This window comes from Helianthus annuus, chromosome 15 (genome assembly GCF_002127325.2).
Source record: "Helianthus annuus cultivar XRQ/B chromosome 15, HanXRQr2.0-SUNRISE, whole genome shotgun sequence".
NCBI lineage: Eukaryota > Viridiplantae > Streptophyta > Magnoliopsida > Asterales > Asteraceae > Helianthus > Helianthus annuus.
Window position 1 is genome coordinate 139,543,015 of NC_035447.2, and position 21,182 is coordinate 139,564,196.

General features: G+C 37.6%; 1 long non-coding RNA gene across 1 annotated transcript; it reads right to left on the reverse strand.

Annotated features, from left to right (window-relative positions):
• Positions 1 to 12,859: 12,859 nt before the first annotated feature.
• LOC110910618 lies at positions 12,860 to 13,966 on the reverse strand. The gene is made up of 3 exons (XR_002576327.1): positions 13,907 to 13,966; positions 13,458 to 13,765; positions 12,860 to 12,987 (listed from the first exon to the last, which is right to left on the reverse strand). It is a non-coding gene; the product is annotated as an uncharacterized LOC110910618 (long non-coding RNA).
• Between the last annotated feature and the right edge of the window lie 7,216 nt (positions 13,967 to 21,182).

The window sequence follows — 21,182 nt, forward strand, 5'->3', positions numbered from 1 at the left end:
TCCTGCTTTAGGCTAAAGCAGTCGTCGGTTAAGTGACCGGTGTCTTTGTGGAATTCACAGAAAAGATTTGGGTCTTGGCCACTTTTGTTGCGCATTTGTAGAGGTGGTTTGAACTGGTGGTTCTCAGTTGACAGGACCTCAGAAGGTGTCTTTGTTAGGGGTGTCCACTGTTTTTCTCTATTTTCTCTTTTTACCTCTTTGCGATGGGCGATTTGGTTGATTGTATTGCGCGCGTCCTCTCTTACTAGGCTTCTTTCCCTATAACCAGATGTTTTCCATGATTGGCCTTTGCCTTTCTTGTTGCTCCGATCGTTATGACTGTAACCATATTGACGGTTGTCATCACCGGTCAATTGTTTGTCAGTACGCGCGATTGTTTTTGCTGCTTCAATGAAGGTTTCCTAATCTTTTGGGCCTCCATCCCTTCCTTTCAATCATTTGATCAAGTCGTCACACTTTACTGGCCTCATGAAGTGCGCACGCATCATCTTTTCGCCTACGTCTCCAATTTCCTGACATTGTTTGTTATATCTGGTGATGAAATCTTCTACGCTTTCGTGATCTTTTCTCCATATGTTCAAACAATCGGCTGGATCTCTAGTATGCCTGCGCTGTTGGGAGAAGTGCGCGAGAAATTTGTCTCGAAAATCGATCCATGACTTAATCCTTCCTGCTGGTAGACTATCGAACCAGACGCGCGCCGCGCCGATAAAGGTTTGTGCGAAAAGATGACACCAAGTTGGTAAGTTCCAGTCACCTGTTACTCTTGCGCCATTGAAGACTTGGAGGTGGTCATCAGGATCTATTAAGCCGTTGTACTTGCCCACGTTGTGTGGCAGTTTTGTCTTGTCGATATCGGCTGTTGCGATTTCTTTGATGAACTTTGAGTTTTCAGCCATGCCGTCTGGGCGATAGCTCAATGAGTAATCGTACTTCGCCTTTGGATTATACCCCGCGCGCTTGTGGGGTTTGTATGCCTCATGTTCTGGTGGTAGTCTGCTGAATACCGTGCTTTTTTTCTTGTATGTTGGGTCATCTTCCTCGTTATAGCTGTCCTATTTGTCATTTATATTGCGCGGCCCTAGATGAGTTTGTACTGGCTTTCTTTGTGGATGGGAGTGTTGCACATAGTTGCTTTCTGTTTCGCCATACGTATCACGCGTGTCGTGCACGCTTTGCCTTCTGACATTTGGCATAGGTTCTTTTTCAGGATTCAAGTTCCACGCATTGGCGTGCTGAGTCGTGTGGGTGCTCAGAGACCTCTGCAGTGGAGTAACAAAGGCAGATTGGTTAGCTTGTGCTTGGAGCAGGGCTTGTTGTGCGCTGAGTTGCGCATAGACAAGGTTTAGTGAAGCTGTTTGTTTGGCATACCAGGAAGCCAGAGTTTTTCCTTCGCGTAGCCCTAAAAGTGCCGAAAAGTTCAGCTGTGTTTGAACCGATGGGGTTGATGGACCAGTCCCATGGTTTTGTGTGAGAACTTCCGGAGGTGTTTGATTGACTACCCTTGGTGGAGGTTGAAAAGTGGCCCCATTTGTGGTTTGGTTAATGATTCTGGGTGGGGGCTGGAAAGTGGCTCCGTTTGTGGTTTGGCTAACCACTCTGGATGCGCTTCCAAAGATGTCTAGAAACTCGTTGTTCATTCGCCCTTCTTGGATGGTCTCGTTCCCCTTGACTCTTTGGACGTGCGCGGTGTCCGAAATGAGTCCAAAGGAAGAGACTTCTCCGTCCATTTGAGGAGAAGGGTTTTGTTCAGCCATTTCAGAGAGTTTTTCGAAGAAAAAGGAGATGAGGATAGTTTGCAAAATATGCGGTGGGCGCCAATGATGAAACACAGGTTAACACTAAGGTTAATCTGTGGGATTTTCTCTTCTGTGGGTTCAATCTTCTTCTCTGCTCGTCGAATGGCTATGATCCTGCAAAACAGCAACATCGTTAGCTCGTTAAGAGGGGAATATGGGGGTTTCCCTCTTAACCAGGCTCCGGCGTGAGAATAAGTACTGTTCTGAGGAAGAAAACAGTGTGTGTTGAGTGTGAGAGTGTGGAGAGTTGAATAGAATTAACCTGAATGATGAAGGGTCCTATTTATAGCCGGAGGGTGAAGGAGGGAGGAGCAACCTTGCCAGCTGCTATAGGGCGCCAGCTGTCCGACCAAGGCGAATATCCTCTTGGTCCCCTCTATTATGGTTAGGGTGGTGGTACACGTGGCACGCCTATATTTGCCCATGCTGGAGACGTCGTACTGCTGCTGTCGGTCTGCTCCTGGATTTGCTGCAGGTCCACATGGCGCTTGGTGACTGGTGACACGTGTTGTCCTTCCTGTCGGGAGGAGCATCTTTTGGTGTCACCTTGACGTCTTCCAGAAGCTTCTGGAAGCTTCTGGATGCACTTGCTGATGTAGGCGCTATGTTGGATGAAAAAGTGGTGTGGTCCTTGCCATGTTGGATAAAAAAGCTTCTGGATGCACTTGCTGATGTAAGCTGCTAAAAAGAATATAACGTCAGTTGTTTTTTTTCTTAGTTTAATAATTTGCAGCCGCCTAATGTAATCCGTGTATGCTCTTTAATTGATTAAATATGGATTTGAACCAGGATTTTTTTTAATGGTAAATATTATTAAAAAAGGCGAACCTCAAACCGAGACGTCCAACAACAAAACACTACATAAAAACAAATTTACACCAATTATGCCAAGAAATCTCTTTAAATTTTCGACCTATTCTTAAGCCATAAAAAACCCACCGTCTTTATTTTGCTAATAATCTCTTCGATCTTCACATCTTTGTTGTTGAATCTCGACCCATTCCTGGCCCTCCACAAACTCCAACACCCGATCCTAAGAATCTCTTTAAACACCTCCTTTTCGGCACCTTTTAGATCCACACACTCATGCGCCTCTAAAATATCCTTGAATGTGAAGAAATACAGATTAGGAACCTTACACCACTCACTTATATGATCCCAAATCACAGATGCAACAATGCATGACGAGAATATATGTTCGACCGAATCTTCACCATCTCTACACAACGAACATGTAGAATCTTCGATATCAATATATTTTTTTCAAGACGTCCATAGTTGCAATCTTGTTCATTTCCGCTTTCCATATGAAAATGCTACATCTTGGCGGAATCCATTTACATCTTTCTGGAACAAAAAAAAGCTTCAACACCTATCTTTATCCATCAACCGTTTGACTGCCACCACACTGAATTCTTCATTCTCGGACCCTATCCAAACCCAAGTATCACGTCCGTTTCCCGGTCTAAAGGAATACAACAAGCTGCATAATTCTAGCAGCTCCCTTATCTCCTCTCCAGCCATAAGAATTCTGGTCCAGGCCCAAACATATGCAGGCCCACTGTTCCAGGAACTCACCCGGTCACTCACCTTACTTCTCTTCTCCGTTTCCAAATTAAATAGTTCCAGAAATTTATCTTTAGTGGTTCATTGCAAAGCCACGCGCCCAGCCAGAATGTAGTTTCCTCCCCGTTACCGACTTTTCCTTTAAAAAAAAAAATCCTAAGCGGTATCCCATCAATTGTAGTTCTTGAAGGAATAAAATCCCAACACAGTCTCGTATTATGTAAAGCTTCAATCACTTTCGACCATAATTTACTTTTATCTGTTTTGAATCTCCATCCCCATCTCGCGAGAAGGGAAATATTGATACTTTTCAATTTACTAAGCCCAAGCCCTCCACAATCATTTGGTAACGCCACCTTATCCCAAGCCATCCAATGGAGCTTTTTGTGCGTATCACCACCTCCACACAAGAAACTCTTTATTTTAGATTCCAAATCTTTAATCACCTTGCTTGGGGCCTTGTATAAAGAAAAGTAATAATTCGGAAGGCTTTCAAGAACCGACTTTATGAGCGTGACCCTTCCTTCTATCGACAATTAAGTAGCTTTCCACTTAGATAATCTAGCATCGAAAATGTCATAAACCGGGCTCTAATTGGATATCCGATTCATGTTCACCCCCACCTTTAACCCGAGATAATTAAACGAAAATTCCCCTTCTTGACTTTCGATGAGAGACGCCATATCACCTGATCCAACGCTCCCACACCAATAGAAAAAATATCAGATTTGGAGAGATTAATTTTGAGCCTCGAGCACATATGGAATATCTGAAGAAGTCACACCATGTTCGAGATATTCTCTTTCGACCACTCAATGAGAATGATCGCATCATCCGCATATAAAAGATGAGAAATCTCTGGGCCGTCATTTGGAGTTTTAACGCCAGCAATTGCTCCGATATTTTTCACCTTATCCAACATGCAGGAGAATACTTCCATCACCATAATGAAGAGAAACGGGGAAATTGGATCGCCTTGTTGCAGCCCTTTAGAACATCGAAATTCATAAGTAGGACATCCATTCACCAACACCGAAGATCTCACTTATTCCAAAATGCCTTTTATCCATAAACACCAACGCTCCGGGAATCCCATTTTGTTCCATAATTGATAGAAGGAAGTTCCAGTTCATGTTATCGTACGTTTTCTCAAAATATATTTTTAAGAAAAAAAACATTTTTTCTTGAACTTTTTTCCCCACCTTGAGATCTCATTGATAATAAGAGACCCATCTAAAATATAATTCCCCTTCAAAAACGCTAACTGCGAATCCGAAATAATCGAACCTATAACCTTCTTGAGTCGATTAGCAAGCACTTTTGACACCACCTTGCTAACTATCCCAATTAAGTTGATAGGCCGATAATTATTTAAGTCCACCTAGTCTTTGACTTTGTGAATTAGACTGCAACCCACATTAAACTTCCCGTGGTCATAAAAATTATCCATAGTCTCTTTAAAATCCTTCTTGAAACACAATTTTGCCGCTACATTGATTTTGCTATGGGCATCAATGCCATAAATGATCCACCTTTTCTTTATCAATGCTATAGGCCCACAATAGAAAGGTGTTTCTACTAAAAACACTCCTCGCCTTGCCAACATAACCACTAATTTTTTTTTTCTTTTAAATAGCCCGTCATTTCTTATTTGCAACGCCTGACATTTGTCTCATATTGGTGGTATGTAATGTGGTTTATATATATCTAAAATGAGTTTTTCACTTGACATGCTAGTCCTTTAGGGTGTGTTTGGTTTAGTATGTGGTAATAAAATGTATGAGGGAATGTAATGAATAAGGTAATGAAATGGATCATTATCATTTCATGTTCTTATTTGGTATATTCTGTAGGAATAGAATGAATCATTATTTTGTTTTCTTATGCAGGCATGAAAAGACGAAGGAAAAAAATTCAGCAATGGGTGGAGGTGGTGGTGGGTGCTGGTTGCGGTAGTGGCGTGTCAACGGTGGCGGGTAGTGGTGGCGGGTGGTAGCTGTTGTCGGTGGTGGGTTGCATTAGTCGGTGATAGTGGAAGGCGGTGACCAAGGTCGGCAGTGGTGCTGGTGGTTAGTGAGAGAAGGTGACAGCGGCGGCGGCGACACGTGGTGGCAGTTGTCGGTGGTGGTCGGCAGCGGGTGTTGAGGACAATGGCAAGTGCTAGTGGCGGTAATCGGTTATGGTCGGTGGCGGCGATGACGACAGTCTCGCAGTGGCCAGTGGCGGCGACGCGGGGTGTTGGTAGCGGCGATGGGTGGCAGTAGTGGCGGGTGGTGATGGTGGTTGGCAGTGTTGACGATGAAGGGAGAAGAAAATGGAATAGAAAAAAAAAGGTTGTGGATGGAATGAATTTGAGGGAACTGGATGACTTATCTAATGGGTGATTTCATTACCTTGACCAACCAAACATATGTTTTTCCATTCCCTAGTAATATTCCATTTTGCCTCTCATTTTTATATATCAAACAGTACCTTAGATTAAGTTCTTACTGTTTAGGCTGTAACACTATATAAACACATATTTTCCTTTAATACAGCCTAATTATTTCAACTGAGCAATTAGGATAGATAAATGTTGCCTCGAGTTTGAAGCATATTTGCTCTCACTTGTTTTATAAAAAAAATCATGAGTAAATTGCCATATTAGTCTCTGAGTTTTGTCTTAAATTGTTACTTTAGTCAAAATAGATTTTTTTTCTCCTTTAGGTCTTCGAGTTTTTCATTTTTTAGCCATTTTGATCACATTGCCCAACTCAATCTAAATAGCTGGTTATAACCAGGGGTATTTTTCACATTAACAAAAAAAAGTTTCTAAATTACGATTTTCATCGACATCCACCCCTTTTTAAATATATCTTTTTTCTTTTCATCATTTACACACACACACACACATATATATATATAGGTAAAGGGTACTGTACAAATTCCCTTATCGTACATTACGTACGCTACAATCTCAGCCGTCCGATCATCTTCCCGCAATGAAAATCGCATGTTGTTTTTTTTTTGTAATAATTTCGCATGTGATAAATTTGATGAAATAGCAGGTGTTTTTTTGTAACAATTTCGCATGTGTTAATTCAATTTTGTATGTGATAATTTTGATGAAATAGAAGGTTGTTTTTTTTGTAACAATTTCGCATGTGATAATTTTGATGAAATAGCAGGTTGTTTTTTTGTAACAATTTCGCATGTGATAATTTTGATGAAATAGCATGTTGGTTTTTGTAACAATTTTGCATGTGGTAATTTTGAAGAAATCGCATGTTAAAAAACCAACATGCGAAATTGTTACAAAAAAAACATGCGATTTTCAATGCGTGAAGATGATCTGACGGCTGAGATTGTAGCGTACGTAATGTCCGATAAGCGCATTTGTACGTTAACCAGCCCCTATATATATATATATATAGGGAGGGGCTCATGCGAGAACCACCCTTATTGTGAGAACCTTGAGAACCAATGTGAACACAGCCTAAAATAGCTAAAAAAACCTAAAAAAACCTAACCCCCACCCCCCCCCCCCAAAAAAAAAAAATCTAACCCCACCCCCCCCCCCCAAAAAAAAAACCTAAACCCCCCTCCCCCACCCCCCCCCAAAAAACCTAAACCCCCCCAAGCTAAAATGCTAAAAACTAAACCCCCAAAAAATCTAAAAAAATATAAAAAATTTTTTTTGAATTTTTTATGTTAAAATCGCTACTTTTAGAAGCCAAAAAAAAATTAAATTTTTTTTTTTGGCTTCGAAAAGTAGCGATTTTTTTTATAAAAAATTCAAAAAAAAAAAATTTGTGTGATTTTTAGCTATTTTTAAGCATTTTTGGTGTGTTCATATTGGTTCTCGCGGTTCTCACAATAAGAGGTGGTTCTCGCATGATCTTCTCCCTATATATATATATATATATGTATATATATATATATATATATATATATATATATATATATATATAGAATTGCGCTAAAATGAGAACCACCCCGAGTTGTAAGAACCGCGAGAACCACACCATCCGGGTCGCCGTTTACCACGATTTTTTTTACAACTAGATGTGTGTATTATAAACACATCCGTAAAAAAAAAAAAATTTAAACGCCGCGTCCGAGGGGGTAGTTTTTTACACCATGGTGTAAAAAAAAGAAAAAATAAAATAAAACACCAACTTGTGGTGTAAAAAACTACCCCCCTCGGGCGCGGCGTTTAAATTTTTTTTTTTACGGATGTGTTTATAATACACACATCTAGTTGTAAAAAAAAATCGTGGTAAACGACGACCCGGATGGTGTAGTTCTCGCGGTTCTTACAACTCAGGGTGGTTCTCATTCTAACGGTCCCCTATATATATATATATATATATATATATATATATATATATATATATATATATATATATATATATATATATATATATATAGGGGGCTGCTAGAATGAAAACCACCTCGAGTTGTAAGAACCGCGAGAACTACACCCCACGGGTGGGCGTTCACCACGATTTTTTTTTACAACTAGATGTGTAAATTATAAACACAGCCGTAAAAAAAAATTTTAAACGCCGCGGCCGAGGGGGTAGTTTTTTACACCACAAGTTTGGTGTTTTTAATTTTTTTTTCTTTTTCCTTTTTTTTTCACCAAACTTGTGGTGTAAAAAACTACCCCCCCGGCCGCGGCGTTTAAATTTTTTTTTACGGCTGTGTTTATAATTTACACATCTAGTTGTAAAAAAAAATCGTGGTGAACGCCCACCCGTGGGGTGTAGTTCTCGCGGTTCTTACAACTCGAGGTGGTTTTCATTCTAGCGGCTCCCTATATATATATATGCTAATAATAATAATTAAAATTATTGTTTTATTACTTACAGATATATACAATTAAGTGCTCCCAAGTCTCAATACACACACCCCATCTCACACTATAACAGCTCCTCCACCCAACTCATCTCCGGCAACCACCACCACCATCAAACACCACCCCACAACTAGGCGTGCATCGCTACTGCAAGCGCCATTACTCACCACCGCCATCAAGCACCACCCCCACCACTAGCCGTACATCACTATTACCACCGCCATCACCAACACTAAGGTAGCGTTTGGTACGAAAGCATAGATGGCGGAATGGAATGAAAAGAAACATGTTTGGTTGTCAAAGGGTAATGTAATGAAGCATTCCACAAGGAATGTAAACCTTCCAAATATAATAATTTTCCTTCCTTGTTAAGGTGGTGGTTTTTTTTTTTTTTTTTTTTTCATTCCTTCAAGGAATGGAAAGACATGTTGTTATTATTATTATTATTATTATTATTATTATTATTATTATTATTATTATTATTATTATTATTATTATTATTATTGGTTTTAATAACTCACTTACGGGCGACACCACTACTGTCATAACTGCCGTCGTGATTACCGTCGCCGCCATCACCCATTTCTGCTGCCACCACCACTACCACCACCCAACTCCACCCCAGCTGTCTCCTGCATTTTTTTCATAGCCATCTATCACTTTCATCCTTTATTGTTCTTGTAACAAGGCTATATCATTTGCACATTTTTTCTGTCCCCTTTTGGGGAAGCCTTTTTCATTCCCAGTTCCACATGCTCATTGCATTTACTTTGCTGTAGCAATCTAAAATCTGTGTATTCTTAGCAACGAAGTTTGAAAACCATTGGCAAGACTAACAATGTTGGTTTCGCAGGTATCCCGACAAGAAGAGATACATCGGAGTGGTCTCAAGTCACGAGTTTTGGCAGCACGTTGATTTTGGAATCAACGATTAACAAATCCATTTTGATGCCTCTTAACATTAAGCCAAACTCTCTAGTCAAATTTCTTCATTGGAATGATATTTGACCTCTTTTGTCACACCCCAATCAATGGTGGAAACATCGAGGCGTAAATGAGTGGATGATTATTCAAAGCATCATAACAAATGAAAATGAAGATATTTAAATAAACCTTTTTTATTTCTTAAACTCAAATTCGTACATTGTCAAAAGAAAAGAAATTACATCAATTCAAATATTCAAACAAAAGAAAACTAATTCATTCGTGCGTTTCTAAATCCACGTAAGTAAATTTCTTGAACATCAGCATCAATTTCTTGCAGTATATGAATAATAAAGGTCAACAAAATAGTTGGTGAGCATACACATTTGGTCTACATAATATAGAATAAAAGGTCTCAATCTAACATGACAATTTGGTGAGCATACACGCTCGCTCTCCACCGTCCCCTGCCACCACCGTCAGTCCTTCATCTCTCAAACCTCTCAGATTGGTTTCAAATGTGTGTGTTTGGTTTGAATTTTGATTTGGGTGAAAAGACGAAGGGAAGGCAAATGGTATTAAGAGAGAGATGGATGGAAAAGTCTATGATAAGACTTTAAAGAGAGAGAGTAGATTTAACATTTTGAGTAAATTACCAAAATAATCTTTAGGTTTTAAAATAATAGTGTATAGGTGTCATAATCTGAGTGGTGGAGAGTGGTTCTCGCTGTTCTGGTAACTGGGGATGGTTTTCATTTGAACTAATCCCTATATAGGGTAGGGTTCGAGAACCACCTTTATTGCGAGAACCGCGAGAACAAATGTGAACACAACAAAATAAATCCACTACACCACCAAAAATCTAAAAAAAAACCTAACACCCCCCACCGCCCCCCCCCCCCAAAAAAAAAAAAAATAATAAAAAAAACCTTACCCCCCCCCCCCAAGCTAAAACTAAACCCCCCAAAAAACCTAAAGAAACCTAACCCTCGCCCCCACTCCCCAGAAACCTAACCCCCCCACCCCCACCCAAGCTAGGTATTTTTTGTTGTGTTCACATTGGTTCCCGCGGTTTTCGCAATAAAGGATGGTTTCTAAATGATCCTTCTGCTATATATATATATATATAGGGCTGGGCTCTGTAAGAAATCCCATCTTTTTTAAAAAACCTTGGAAACCCAACCTCATCCATTGATGTCTTTCATCCAACTTGATCAATGGCTCTCATCATTTTAGTAACAATTATAATTAAAAGAAATAGTATAATGCACATTTGAAAGTCTGGGAGGGCATTTTCGGTAGAACAAAACTCACTTTTTGGCATTGAAAATGACAAAACTCATTTGTGTCATCATCTCTCTCCTCTTTCTTCTAGTCAAATCTTTCAATTAACTATTATCTCTCTCCTTTTTCTTCAACATTGAAAAGAAGAAAGCTTCATGGTCTTCAATGGTGATCCTTCAATGGTGATCTTCTTTTGAAGATAATTTCAGCGTCATGTGGTCTGAAAAAATCACAAAGACACACGCACGAGTGTGTGTGTGAGAAGAGCGATGACAAGATGAATGTTTTTAGAGAGAGAAAGTTGATGTTTTAGATAGAGAAACAACAATCTTTATCACAAAGACACACGCACGAGTGTGTGTGTGAGAAGAAGGTTTGAAGATCTTCTTCGTGTTCATCGGACGGGTATAGATCCGGTAAGTGTTCTTGAAATATCATTTCACACTTGATTTTTTTGTTGAAATGGTTGTTAATATGTTTTTGTGTGCTGAAAGTGTTTTAGTATTGGTTAATGGGGTATCCATGGTTAATGTTAATGTATTTTAAATAAATCAAAAACTTTAGGATGAGATTTTGAACGGGTTTTTTTGTTGGTTTGGTTGCTTGTTAGGGGCTTTTGATCTTAACAGTAGCTGTTTTTTTTTGTTGGTTTGAGTTGCTTGTTTGGGTTTTTGATCTGAACAGTAAGTGTTTTTTTGTTTGGTTGCTTGATTCACAGACTCAGACCCATAACATGTGTTAAGCCCCCCTGTTATAATGTTATATAACGTGTGTTGATTTACAGAAACAAACCCATAAAGATATTCAATTAAGAAGCTGGATGGATGTAGGCGAAGTTAATGTGTGTTCTAGTAATGGTTAATGTTAATGTATTTTAAATAAATCCAAAACTTTAGGATGAGATTTTGAACGGGTTTTTTTTGTTGGTTTGGCTGCTTGTTTGGGGCTTTTGATCTTAACAATATTTTTTGTTGGGTTGCTTGATTTACAGAGACAGACCCGTAACATGTGTTAAGCACCTGTTAGAATGATATATAACGTGTGTTGATTTACAGAAACAGATCCAAGATATTCAATTGACAAGCTGGATGGATGTAGGCGACGTTAATACGGGGACATTGAATAAGTCACATCCTTTGGGAAAGAAGTCTTCGTTCATTTATAACATGTGTTAGTGGTTCATGCTGTAACAGAACACCATGATGTAAACCTGACATGTGTTCATGTATAACATGTGTTAAGCCCCTGTTAGAATGATATATAACATGTATTAACCTTTTGTTAATTAAAAAAACAAGTAATATCTATTTTATTTTTGTTGATGTTTAAAATATCCGATAATGTGGATACTAAGCGTAAAACTTGTACAAGTAATAAATGTACAAGTTAGTATGTAACGTGTAATATGAAACGAGCCATTTATGGTAACACATGTACCGGTAATTTTTGAATATATAATATGAAACGGGTCATTTGTTTTGCACATTTTGGAATGTATAACATGTGTTAAGCCATTGTTATAATCTTTTTGTAACCTGACATGTATTCATGTATAAGCTAGTGGTTTACAATGTGTTAAGCCTCTGTTATAATCTTGGTTTAACCTAACATGGTGTCATGTATACCTGGGATAACATGTGTTAAGCCTCTGTTATAATCTTGGTTTAACCTAACATGGTGTCATGTATAAGCTAGTGGTTTCCAAAACACCATGATGTGTATATACATACTGTAACATGTATTAAGCGACTGAAATATATAACATGTGTTAAGCATCTATTATAACATGTGTTACGACTTCCATAATAGATGCATAAACTCCAATAGTAACTTAATAACAACAGAGTAAACCTGATATAACGTGTGTTAAGCCTCTATTATAACATATGTTAAGACTTCCAGAATGGATGCATAAACTCCAATTGTGTGTTAAGACTTCCAGAATGTGTTAAGTCCAATAGTAAACTCCAATAGTAATATGTGTTAAAACTTCTAGAATGGATGCATAAACTCCAATAGTAACTTAATAACAACATAGTATACCTGATATAACGTGTGTTAAGTCTCTTTTATAACGTGTGTTAAGACTTCCATAATGTGTCAAGTCCATACCGTTTTAACATCATGTACTAGACAAAACAATAAGAGTCTCAAAATACATATTACTAGTAAACGAAAATACATAGCACTAAGAAAAATGGTGGAGCTTCCTTTGACAGTCTGCCTTAGCTTTTCAGCGGCTACCTTTGTTGCCTTAGCTTTTCAGAGGCTACCCTTGCTTTATTGTTTGGGTCGATCTTGAAACGGTTTGTAAACATGTGGGTGTGCGTATGCCATGGAAGTTCTAAAAATGTGTTTTCATGTCTCACGTAACACGTGTTACGTTGTACATGGGTTTCATGTCACATGTAACACATGCATGTCCGAGAAGTTCAAACTATAACACGTGTTAGTTGTGTTGTGCTGTAACATAAACATGGTCATGATCCTTGAGCATCTGATCCACGTTTGACGAAACCAACGTTTGCTATAACACGTGTTATTTGTGTTGTGTTGTAACACAAAAATAAAAACCTGCAAATTACATAAACATTTACCCCTTTTAAGAACCATTTTAACAAAAAAAATCATGTTTCATCTCTAAAACAGCCATTACACAAAAACCTATTAACAACCAGGTTTTATGAATAATTTTTGATATTTTAAGTGTAAAAAATGGAGCCAGACGTTGAATATCATCTTATAAAGTCCATACCTATATCAATTTTAAATTCAATATTTTATTGGTTCAATATTTAAGTGTAAAATAGTAGAACCGTAAATTATAATCATCTTTCAAAAGTTCATACCTACATGCTCAAGTTATCAACTAACATAAACTCCATAAAATCAGAAAAATCCATACGAAATACCCAGAATCAAACATATATGAAAACATATGTTGCATAAAACTAAAAGAGTGTAAAAAACTCACAAATATCAAGATCTGAAACAACATATACAAATCATATTTTATATAAACAAAAAAAGTGTAAAAAACTCACAAATATCCAAATCTGTAACAACATTATGAAACATGTGGACAAAGGAGATCTAAAAGGAATGGAACAAGATCTGGAAGGGGTTTCCACATGGATCTGACTTCATATATTAACATCTTCATCACAAAACCACGTTCTTCATCAGGGATTGATCGATCTGATTTTCGTTCTTTACTTCGTTCTTCATCGTTGTCAATGAACCTGTTGGGGAAACTATGGACCGGCGACATTAACTCGGAGGTTGGTGGATTTGTATCCATGGACATTAATGGAGAAAGGATAATTCTTTGGAGAAGATGATAATGGTTTTTCTGTTAAAGAAGATTTAAAATGAAATATTGTAAAAGAAATATGGGGGTGGGTGATTTGTACAAATGAGTTGATGGGCATTAAAGGTTCATGTCAAATCAAATTGGTAAAATATCTTGGGTAGGGTAAATTACTGATATAACCTTGTAAGCAAAAAGGAAGAAAAGGTGACTATGGGCAACGTGGATAAATGTAGGCCACAAGTTGAGTTTGCTAAGTTTTCTAAAAATTTGGGGTTTCTTGTAGAGCATTACCCTATATATATATATATATATATATATATATATATAGAGAGAGAGAGAGAGAGAGTATAATGTACATTACGGCTTATCCTACAAAACGTACGCGACGAAATAACGCACGTTATAAATGGAACCTAATCACGCATGAGATGTTATAATTTGACCTAATCACGCATGGAGAGTAGTTTTGTGCGTTATTACGCACACATGTTCAAATCACGCATGTTCAAATAATGACGCATGGGACTGATTAATCACGCACGGACCTCATCTGACGGTTACTATACTCGCGTACGTGAAGTATGATAGGGCCTAATGTATGTTAACCGCACTCTATATATATGTCACACCCCAACCACGTAAAACATCAAATCGTGGCGGAAACGTCGGGGAGTGTTGTAACAGAATTATTGTTCCACGACCATGGTAATTTAAAATAATATTTTATTCATCACCCAAAGGTGGAAAACATCGTTCAAAACAAGAACCAACATGTTACATTGTCTCAAAACTACTGAAATAAAGAGTACATAACGTAAATAAACTAAGTCTAGCTCTGTTTTATGTCACTAAGACCCGAGTCCACCCTAGCGTGTCACGATCGTCCTATGCATTAGCTCCTGAAAACACATGTGAAAATAGGTACGTCAGCATAAAAATGCCTGTGAGTAACATAGGTTTTGTGAAAATAGGATTCATGACTTAAGTTTAAGAAAAGTGTTTAATAAAAGTTAGTCATGAACCTTGTAAAATTTTTTGTTTTGTAAATCATTTGAAAAGCGATAAAATTTGATGATATGTATAAATAAAAGAATTAAGTATGGTTAAAGAATAACCAAGTAAAATAAGTTGTATAAAACAAGTTGTTTTTGTAAAACGAAGCCTTGTGAAAATATGTTATTTGTGTAAAAATGTACAAGTTCAAAACTAAATGATTTAAATAACGCTACGACATGTAATACAATACAAGCACTTATATATAGGAAGCACCAGCGGCGTATCCACCATGCTTGTATCATACTACACACATATCGTTACTTAAGTCATTAAACAAACCACCAATATATAAAGTCCATGTTTAAACCAACCATCAAATGTTCTTGTCTAAACCATTGTCATATGTTTAAAAGTCCAAAATGTAGTCATGTATGTGTAACAAATGTCATGTATATTAAGTAAAATGTGTTCACTTAAACCAAATGTATAAATGTACAAAACAAAGTATTTTGAGTATATCAAAAAGTTATGTTTTGCAAAGTAAAAGCGTGTTTTAAGTGATACAAACATTTATGTGGTAAGTTAACGCATACATTCAAGCCTTGAGACAGACGGATAACCCTAAGTAAAGGTTATCAAAATAAATGTTTTCGGATTCAGTCATTCCTTTCATCCAAACAAACCTAGGATGTCAGGAACGGGATTTGTCAAGTCCTATGGTACCATTACTTACTACCGAGCGGCGTAGCTAATGTTAATGAATGTATATAAGTCCCGTTTGTGCAAACCAAATGTCATACCAATTGTAAACATATTATATGAAAACAATGTACTAAGTATGCTAAGTTAACATACAAAGCAGAAAAAGTCATGTAAATCAATGTGCTAGCATGCTCAGTCAACATGCATAGCAGAAAATGCAATGTAAAATAATGTGCTAATATGCCAAGTAAACATATGTAGCAAAATAATGTAATGTAAATCAATGTGCTAGCATGCTAAGTTAACATACATAGCAAAACAATGTAGTGAAATCATGTACTATAAGTGTACTAAAGAACATAGCAACATATGATGTGAAAACAAGAAAGCACGAAAGTAACAAGTAGGCACATGTGTTTCACCCCAAAATGTTTGAAAAACAGTAAAAGAGGGGACTATGTACTCACTTGAGATTGCTTAGAAGTCGTAGGATAACCACCAAGCAATGCTAGAAGATCACGGAATCAAACGGCACCTATATAGGTATCTACATTAATAAACGGACCTATCGGAGGATCGGGTAGTACGAGGGTTCGTAAACCAAATAAGTGTGGGAACTTATGTAATATGGTTTGACAAAGCCTATGTACTAAAACGAAAACTATCCTAAGTGCTTTTGACCCGTTACGACCCGCTTAGGTAGCTTATGCTACTTTAACGCGTCGTTTGCGTAAAACGCGTTCGGAATGCCTAACTAGCCCTATGACAAGCAAGATATGCCTTAACATGTTTAATATTGTTGTTAAATCAGTTTAGACACCAAAAATTATGTTACATAGGCTTAAAATGAATTTTGGCGTAAAAAGGGTATTTTGGTAATTTACCTAAGGCATAAGAACTACTTCTCATACAACTGCTTAAACGTCGTGACCATAAGGTACAACCTCGGAAGGTTATTCCCTATACAACTATGGTCACCTAAAGTGTTTGGTTGGATCCTAAAGATCCACCAAATGGGTAGGGTTCGTAAGCATGAGCGATTGATTAGATCGCTTACCTTTATGACCCTAAACAAGCACAAATCTAAAAGCGACGAGCTAAACATGCTAGAACATGTTTAGTAATGTTAGAAAACAGGTTTGGTATTAAACAAACGGTTTTAATACCCTAGAGTAGTTTGGTTACAAAATACGCGAGAAAACGCATTTTGGCCGAAACTACGACTCGTCACTGAGCCTAGATAACGTGGTAATCAGTAGGTATAGTTACTAGGGACTATAACCATCGTGATTACGCTCACGTTATGAAGTTCAAACGAACTTCACGTTGACCAAAAACTGGTCAATGCAGAAAGTCAAACGTAGTTTGACTTAAACGCTAAAACGAACGAAAAACGTTAAAGAATACTTACAGAAGGTCCCCGCAAGGTTTGATTCCAAGTAATCTCAGGTAGGAAGTGCACAAACACAACCACTTAGAGAAAACTCAGATCAAATGTGAGGAAGATGGGCAAATGGGTTGGGTATTTATAGGAAAGGCACAACCATTAGGATCGCTTCTCGATAATCGAGCTTCAATCTTGGCCCTCCACTTGTGCCCATTGTTTTACAATACAAGGGGTGACTAAAAACCATCAAAATCAGCCCCTAGATTGATCAAAATCATGTCCAAGTTCAACGAATACAAGCTGCTGTTTTGAAAAATGGTTTTTCTGTTACTGGGCATCTCAGGCGGAGCGCTTAAGATATGTACATGGGCTCACGCGGGCCGCATGGCTAAGTATTCAGAAATGACAGTTTAGCCCCTGCACTTCAGAAACATGTATTTTGACCCATTTTTGGCACGTTTAAGCCCCGTTAACCTCATTTCAAGGCTCTAAAATGAAGTTAAAGTATAGGGAAGTCAAAACATGCTCAAAAATATCTCGGATGTCGGTTCGTTTGGTCGTACGATCGCGATGTTCGCTTAATTACGACGGAATGCGCATAAGCGCGAAAAATGATCCAAATTGCGCGACGAATGGATTTTTCTCATGCCAAACATTAAAACATAATATTTTAATGCTTACATAAATTTTTGGATGTCCGGATGTATTCAGAACGTAAGTTATGCGCGAAAATGCAAACTTATGCACTTTTTGACGCTTTTAGTCCCTGAATGAGTTTAAAGTTTATTTTAGCACACCAAACCCTTCAAAGCCTATTTCTAAGCTATGTAAAGGATATTTAAGGTGTGTTTAACTTATGATCATGTTCCAGAACGTTCATTACAGTTCAGATTGGCATACTTTCGCAGTTTGTCAATTTTAGTCCCTGTAAGTGAATAAACTTGATTTTGTCATACCAAAGCCTTCAAAACTTATTTCTAAGTTATGCAAAAGTTATTTAAGGTATGTTAAGCATAAATTGATGTTCCGAAGTATTTGTCGCGTTAAACTGCTTGCGTTTACGCACCAGTTTGCGTATAATTCTCCAGAAAGCGATATAGAGTTTGAAATCGAATAAACGTCTAAACATGAAAAACATCAAACACAAATAAACAAACATTGGTGTAGGATCGTTTTCTGCCCTGTTTGAGTCGATCAGAGAAGTTTCTATCCAAATCAAGAGGCGGGAACTAATGATTTGGTGCAATTCTAGCTGGATTCACTTTAAACTTGCTGATTTATTGATAAACAATACGAGTACACGATCTGACAGCACCTCGGCAGCACTTTGTGGCTCACCGGAACAATCACTCACTGGTTCGCTCTTAACTACCCTCTATATATAGATGATTGGGTTCGCTTATATGTACCACCATATAAGCGAACCTGATCCATGTTCATATAGGCGAACCATACAAGACCAAAAGAGCGAACCTAGACCTACACACTGACATATAAGCGGACCTAGGACATGTATACATAAGCGAACCTATATAATTCACTATTTCTAGGTTTCCGTGCCATGTCTGATCTCTTCATCTTCAAGACTCGATGTAAGACGTAGTCAACAGACGTAAGTGCACCAACAGACTCCCCCTCGGATGTTGACAGAGTCTTCATAGAGTCTTCGCACAAGTCAATCTACAATCTTCATCAGTCATCAATCTGCCTTTGAAATATCTGTCATACCAAGAATCCTCGTTCTCTTTCTTCAATCATCAACAAACTCCTCTCTCTCGAATGTTGACATGGTGTCTTCAGACTCCCCCTCTCAAGCAGCTGGGATCATAGTCTGGAATTCACATCTTCATTCTTCAAATCAAGATCATTAATAGGCTTCCATCAAGTTCCAGATCGATACCTTGCTCCATTCTCTCTCAGGATCAAGATCTGACTCAAGTCCTGCACAATCTCTACCCAACTATAAGTTTATATTAAACAATTAAACTTTCAAACTTTTTAGAAACTTGTACCAGAAACTATATTAATGATTTTACATTCAAGATTTTTACTGGCACTTTTCAAACAAAAATTTAACATCATCACATACACTCTTCCCAAACCAGTTCTTCAAGTTTAGCACTTTGAATTTCGAAAATCAGTATCTCAACACCAGTTGTCGAAAATCTTTTTGGATTTTCTGAATAAAAGTAACTGCAGACATGAAATATTTTCAGATAATATTTTTGTGAGTTCGTGCAAGAGGATCATATCAGTTATGAAACATATCACTAACACCGTTAAGCTTTAAACATATTAAGTTCTAAACAATTTACCTAGATTGCCAGTATGTTTGCCCACTTAAATTTTCACACAGACTTCAATTGATTCGAGATACAGTATTAATGTTTTAAAGACTTGAACTTAATTGAGTATCACTCCACTTGAATATACTCCTGTATCCAGATCCCAAGTATTCAGTCTTACAGGTGAGTATACCACAGCTGATATCTGTAAAGGGGTAGATGCGAAACCGTGAGAGCTCAGGTCAGAACTTCCGTTCAGCAGAGAGATGACGGCTCGACTTTTGGTGGGTCCCCTTTAGAGGATCTTTTATTACAACAGCAAAGATTATCAATTTTATTGTTTAATCAGATTGCTGAGGGCGAGCTTGAATTTCAAAGCTTTTAGTAGAAAGTATTATTCGAGGACTAGGTCAGTATTTCCATACAGCAGAAGTCCCGGAATAATACCCCAGATATCACTGAGTATAAAGACCTAGTATCTCAGAATACGGGACCTTTCAAACAAGATTTCGGGGGTTACCCATATATCCAAGAATAGTTACCCACAAATCAAGCAAGTTCGAATTTAGGTTTATATCTCGCTTCAATTTACTAAATGTGCGAAAACCTACTGACACATCCGCAATAAGATTGTTTATCACATTTTGACTTACAATTCTTTAGCGTGCTGTGATAGTCCACTGATGTACTATCATTTCCTCTTTTATGCAGCAAAACTCATTTTTCAGTTTTATCATGTTTTTGACTTTTTCAAATTTTCTGATGTTTTTGGATTTTCTAAAATTTCTTACTCCCCCTAAAATTCAAATACATCTAGTAAAAATTGAAAACAAAACTGTACAGAACATAACAACTGATATCGAAACACTTCAATTCTCCATCCGTTTGGCTTAAACAATTAGAACTCCCCCTCACAACAAACTATTTTCCCATAATGATTTCAGAACACTTAAGTTTATTTTAATCAGAATGGTTTTTCCGGAAAATGAGTTTGGTTGTTTTTACCACTTGTAAAAATTGGGGTTCAAATCATCACATTGTTTCACCAATCTTATGAATGATAGTTAACTCAAGTTCAATTTAATGACCTTGATTTAACCACTTGTAGGTTTAGCAATTAAGCTATTCAAACCTGTTTTTCAACCAATTACCATCTTTTGGTTGAATTCTCAAGGTGCCGATTCCTACTCCTCGCTTACAAACCTGGGAGTTCCGGCAAGTCCTGCAAAATCTCAAACACAGATTTAGAAGGATGCCGATTCATGATCCACGATACCAACTTGGGATCTCCAGCAGGTCAGGTTTTTATTCTTTGAAGAATATATCCACCCAAGCCTGACCTTCCTTGGGTGTAACAACATCTTCTTTATCTTCACTTTCACCAGGCTTGTAAACACGTCCTTTGGAAGCATAAAAATCTTTGATGCTTTTGGCCTTACCGTTGACCATTTGTCCAAAGATACGTTTCACATTTCCGTTGAAAGTTTTTTCAACATCAAATTTCTTCTTGCCATAATAAAATTGATTTGAAATTTCAACTTTTCCGATTTTGGATTTGTAATTTTTAGCATTCAGTGGCGGAAAATTCACATCATCCACTATCGGAACTTTCTTTTCAACCTTTTTCTCAACACGTGGCTCCTCTGATTTTATGGAATCAGATTCATCACCAGAACTATTACCTGAACCTTTTACAACCCATTTCTGATTTGGCACATTTTCTATTCTTTTGGACACATTCTTTGAACATTCTCCCTTTTCAAAGATTGAATTTTCAAAGCCAGTGAACATCCGGGTTGACAGTTCAGTCTTTTCAACAACTTTTTCTTTCATTTTCCCAGAGACTTCCTGTTTTGGCTTGAATGTCTTCGGACAATCCTTTGCCACATGACCAGCAATTTTGCATTGAAAACAGGTTCTCTTTTCAATTTTCTTCAGAACTTCATTCTTCTTTAGTTCTTCTTGCTTCTTGGCAAGGAATTCCTGATTTGTCTGTCTTCTGAATGATTGTTCTTTTTCAGCTTCTGACGTTTTCCCTGAAACAAACATAGTTTTTGGTTTATACATTTTTTCATTTTTATAGTTT